The following is a 6281-nucleotide window of genomic DNA, read 5'->3' as shown; positions in this document are numbered from 1 at the left end:
GCGCGCGGGCTTTCTCTAGCTGCGGCGAGCGGGGGCTACTCTTCCTTGTGGTGCACTGGCTTCTCATTGTGGTGGCTTCTCTTGTTGCGGAGCACGGGCTCTAGGTGCACGGGCTTTAGTAGTTGCAGCACGTGGCTCAGTTGTTGCGGCACGCGGGTCCTAGAGCGCAGGCTCAGTAGTTGTGGCGCACGGGCTTAGTTGCTCTGCAGCACGTGGGATCTTCCCAGACCAGGGCTCGAACCCGTGTCCCCTGCATTGGCAGGTGGATTCTTAACCACTGTGCCACCAGGGAAGTCTCTGTGATAATTGATTTAGATAAAACTAATTAAGATTTGCATCTCCATTTAATATAGTTAGGTATTTGGTTAACTCAACTGAAATGTTAAATATTTCACCACCATTTACGTAAATTTCTTTTTGAAAAACACAATATTGGTTGGTTTTTTGAAAATACCATAATGAAGTATATCTTTTGGATTAAAAATATAGATGATTAAAATGATATTAATAGCAAACAAATATTAATTTAATTTGAGCCAAATGTCACAGGTAAGGTCATGGCTTTTGCCAATGTGCTAAGTTTCAAAATTAAAGTATCCGAAGCTATCACCACTCTCAAGTAAGCAATTTGGAATTGCTTAATGTGCAACATACATTAGGCCAGTGGTTCACAAATTCTGCTGCACATTAGAATCATCTGGGGAACTTTTAAAGATCCCAAGGCCCAAGTTGCATCAGATACCAATTACATTAGAATGTCTGTGGTGGCAGTCAGGTATCAGTGTTTTTAAAAATCTTTAGGAGATTCCAAAGTGCTGAAAATCGGGAAACCATTGCTTTAAGCTGTTAAGTTCTAGGAAGGCAAAGATTTTATATTTTCTATTTATTATTATGTCTTTAGGGCCTAGAATAGTGTCTTCCACATGGTAAACACTCCACAGATACTTATTGAATGTGTGAATAAAATATATATGCAAATAATTAACTTTGACAGAGTATAGCATTAATATTGAGCACAGAAGTAAATTTTGTATGTCAAGTACTTTTCCAGTGACTGAGTATTTCTACATGAACAAACAGAGAAATTTCCTGCCCTCATGAAACTTACAATAAAATAATAATAATCATTTATGTCTCTATAAAGAGGTGGATAATTGAACCATTGTGTTTCCATTGGATTCACAAAGCTGAATTGAGAAATTCAATGTCTTATACATTTAGACCTTGAAACAGCAAACTTACTGGTCTGTAGGTAGAGAGAAAGAGGTGTAAACCCTCCTTACTCTCTGATTCCTCAATGCCTGCTTTAATTCACATTGTTCTTTATTTTTAGGTATTTTGGTAGGAAGTTGCTGCAAACACTGTGTTAACAAATATGGAACTTTTGCTCCTAGGGGAAATACAGGGTTACATTCCTGTGAGCTTCTGGTCACAACATTTTCATCAACAGATCAATTCATAAACTTGTTTTACGTGGGTTTCTGTTTAAAGACCCCTTATTTAATATCTATATTGTTGATTCATTACCATTGAACTCATTGTCAACAACATTATAACTCATGCCTGAATGAAGCTTATCTAACACATGTAGTTTCTCTGTAAGGCACATCATAGCCTTCAGCAATTAGGAACACTAGACAGTACTACCTTTGGGGTCATTTTAAACAGAAAAATCACCAACAAAAAGCACAAAAATGAGGGAAACCTGGCACTAAATACATTGTGAAAAGAACACTTGTTCACAGAACAGAGCTGAAACAAAAAGACAGTGTTGTCTTATTTGACCTCAACTGGGAACGCCATCATCTAGCAACTCAAACTTTTCATTACTCGGCACTGCAAAAGTGTTTCAAGTATTGATTTTGGGGTTAGAAATAAATTTTAGCAAGTAGTCAAATTCACAAACATGGAATCTGCAAATAATGAGGATCCACTGTATATACATATATGCATTATTACTGAGGTTTTCGATATGCAACAAACAGAAAGTTATTCATTGGCTGTATAACGTTAATTTTATTTTGAGGCAAAATAAGAACTTTTGGAGAATTACAAAGTCCTTTGTAGTCTATTTTTTAAATTCCTGTGTCAACCTGTTAAGGCGCTACCAACCTTTAAAAAAGTTATGTGAATATATTTTTGTGCCTAATATTTGTTTTAAATGTATAGAAAAACATTGATATATATTAATAAGTCCATTCCTTTTAAGTCTGCCCATTTTTGTTGACCTAGCCTCTAAATGTTTACCTTTATTTTTTGTTACAGGAAACTAAACAATAACTTTTCAGTTCCAGGGCCCTAAAAGTAAAAACTCTATTTCCAAATCTTTTATTAAAAAACAAAACAAAACCAAAAAACCCTTCAGCCGGTAATTTCACTGTGATTTTAGGTTATGATAGTAAATGAAATGCTTGTTCAGCCAAGCACTGTCACATTCACATTAATTAGGGCAATTTAATTTTTCAGTGATAAATATGCATTATAACAGATAGCATGTTTTTCTAACTGTTCTCCTTTCAGTTATAGAAAAAAGAAAAGAAAAGAAAAGGAAAAAAAAAAGAAAAGAAAAGAATGACAACTTAGGTCGGAAACATGAACCTCTGGAAAAGTTTAGGTAAGCCATGAATATGCAGAATTTAAATAAATTCAATATGTATTTGTATCAAAATGAAAAAATATTATGTTTTACCTAAGTGTTAAGAGCTTATCAGAATAATTTTATAGTATTACTACTATTTATAAAATGAAATGAGTAAAAATTAATACCAAGTAGAAAAAAAACAGTATGGTAAAAATGTATGGTAGCCAATCTATTTTTCATGGAAATGAAGCTTATACAATTTTGAGGCCTCTTGAAGAGGAACAAATTACTAGAAACACATTGCCCTGACCAGGACCTTAGAAGAGGCTCAGACAACTGATGGGTCTTGAAATTTGTTTCATTAGCTTCACTTGAAATCTACCTCTGACTTACCAAATACAGTAAGTGGTTTTATTTAAAATTATATAATCCTGATTTCATCTTTACCTGTGTGGCACCCCCCTTTTTTCCTCTTCCTCATCCTTCTCATAGATGTTCATTCTTTAGCTTGCTGCTATTTTTTTTTCCTTTGGAATCTCATGCATTTAAAATTACTATCACTACTTAGAAATATGAATCCAAATTTTTATTGCAATGATTACTCCATTGCAAAATATAATTTTATATCCCCAATTTTTGATTAATCCTTTTCTCTCTGGAATGCATTTTTGTCACATACAGTAAAACTTTGCTGCACTAATGTAAGTAGGGACCAAAAATATACAGAATTATTTGTTTCTGATTAGTTATAATCAAACTAAGTGTTAATGAAATGTCTTGGTAATCTTTTTTACTAAATTTCATACTCTCTTCTTTATTATGGACTTTAGAAAGATTTTTAAAAACTCATTAAATCTCTTCACCCTAAAATATTTGCAATAGTTCACTAGTTACATCCACATGCTTACATTCTACTGTATACCAGCTTCCTGGTACATTCAACATACCCAAACTGAGAAGACTCACACAGATACTCTCCACTTCTTCATTTATTGTTCATTGTTATAGTCCAAAATATTGGAACGATTAGTTTATTATACATCTAGCAGGGAGGTCAATGTGTTTAGATGAATGAGGAAAGAAGAAAATGAAATAAAGGATTAAAATTTTTTCTACATAAAGACCTCATTGCAGCAATGGGGGCTACTTAGAGAGCTTATGTGATAATGATAGAGATATAATGTTCAAATGCCTTGATTCTAGAAGTTGAATTAGCATCTAGGAAAAGCATGAAGGAGAAGAAATTCATTATCCTGGGGCTTCAAGGACTATACCTTTGTGTTATCTACAGAGAGCTGAGATTCAAAACAAGCCTTTCTGGTTCCAAAGGCTTTGCTTCTTCTCTTGTGCCCTCTATTTGGGGGTATGCTTCAATTCACTTTGTCAAGATACTGAAAGACAAGTAACCAAATTCTAGTGAAAGTATTTCCATTATATAGGCATGACATAATTCCAGCTTTATATTAACTTGTATGAAATATCACTTCACCAAAATTTAAGTGGCATATTAAGAAAATCATCAAGCTATAGCAGTGGTTCTCAGTGAAGGGTAATTTCCCCTCAGGGTGGAAATTTGCAAATGTCTGGAGACCTTTTCGGTTGTGACAACTTAGAGACAGCAGTGATGCTGATATACAGTGAGTACAGGCCAGGATTGCTGCCAACATCTTACAATAGCAGAGTGATTGCTCACAGCAAAGAATTATCTATGTCAAATGTTAATAATGCTCAGGTTGAGAAAACCTGACCTATGTATGGTACACCTAGGTCATGTGTCCTCATTTAAAATTCAACATATTTTAAATGAGAATCAATTGTGAAAATATGTTCATGCTTTTTTCAAAATTGTAAGGCTCAACTGTGATAACATGCTTCAGCCTTTTGGATATTATAAAGAAATGTTTAATCTCTATTTATTTACTTAAACCTTTATTTATTGAAATGTTATTATAAAATAAATGTTCTTACAAATATATTGTGATATAATCTAAGCTACATAGACACAAGCTCTTATATACTTCATCATAACCCCAGTATCTCCACAGTCAAGTAGTATTATGCACATTAAAAAAAGTTTGTTTAATTAATGAACTAATATACTAGCATAACAATTGCAATTCCTGGGCAGAATCTTCTACCCAGGTTTAAAATGAAATGAGTAAAAATGAATACCAAGTAGAAAAAAACTATATGGTAAAACTGCATGGTAATCAATCTATTTTTCATGGAAATGAAGCTTATAAAATATAGCATTTTTTTAAAAAAGAGTTCATTTTAATAACTTCAAAGTTAATTTTAATAACTATAAAACTTAAGAAATATTTGTTATTTCAACAGCTTTAAAATTTGATCTGATCATTACCAAATATTTATTCTTTTGGACTTGAGTATGCTTTACTGTTAGTTCTTATGCTATTTTCCATTGAAAGTTATCCATATATAAAATATTGTATTTATATTACATCCTGCTTGAGATAATACTTTAACAGTTAGATAACAGTAAATGTAAATGAAGAAAACTCAGCATTCTTTACATTTAACATTCCATATGTTAGTACTTCACTCCGGTTCCAAATTATTTATACAACAATTTACCTAAGATACTATCAAAATATTTTTTAAATTACAATCTGTTTATTAAAAAGACTCACTTTATGTTATTTGTAAAAGTCAGCTACTTTTATAGGAAAATAAATTCTGTTAGGCAGAAAAATAAACAAGAAAAGCTATTTGGCAGACAAAATAAGCAAAAAGACACAGTAGAAGAGGAAAAAGGAACACAAATTTAAAGCACTAAGTGAAAGTAAAGTCATCATTTAAAAATTTACTAAGACTTAAAAACTTCTGCTATTATATTTGTGTGAATTCCATTAGAGGAATAGATAGTCCTGAAATCATAATGGTGGAAGAAGGAGTTTCTTACAAATTTGACTATGACTATTTCTTATATAACTAGTACTATTGAGCTCTTTATATATTCCAGGCACTCTGCTAAGCTGTTTATTACCCTATTTACTATCCTATTATACTATTTGTTTATATCTATCAATTACAAATATTTAATACTATTTATCATACTACCATTATAATCTTTATTATACTATTACTAGATTATTATATTATTGTACTACTTACTGTATCTTTACATATACTATTTGTTATTTATTTTATTATACTATTTACTAAGTCTTTTAACTATCCAAACAACTATAAAATGTAGGTACTATTACTTTTCATGTTTCACAAAAAAGGAGACCAGAGACACTAAATTATCTCATTGATTCATTTATTCAACAACAAAAAAATGGAAAGACACATTGATGTCTAAGGAGGAATAAAAAATAAGCCAATAGAGGAAGTAAAATGAAATCATAAAAGATGGCCAATTTAGCACAGAGAAGACAGGAAGAGACAAAAAAGACACAAAACATAAATGGAACAAATAGTAAACAACTAGAAAAATGGTAGATTTTAATACAGTTGTATCAATTATCACTTTAAATACAAATGGCCTAAACACACCAGCTATAATACAGAGATTGTCGGATTGAATAAGAAAGTAAAATACAACTATATGCTGTCTACAGGAAACCTACTTAAAATATAAAGACATAAATAGGTTAGAGGTTAAAAAAAAAGACAAATGGTATATTATGCAGTAACTAAGTAAAACAAAACTGTATTAATTTCAGACAAAGAG

The sequence above is a fragment of the Eschrichtius robustus genome, chromosome 17 (assembly GCF_028021215.1).
Source record: "Eschrichtius robustus isolate mEscRob2 chromosome 17, mEscRob2.pri, whole genome shotgun sequence".
Taxonomy (NCBI): domain Eukaryota; kingdom Metazoa; phylum Chordata; class Mammalia; order Artiodactyla; family Eschrichtiidae; genus Eschrichtius; species Eschrichtius robustus.
Note: the sequence above shows the minus strand (reverse complement) of the source record.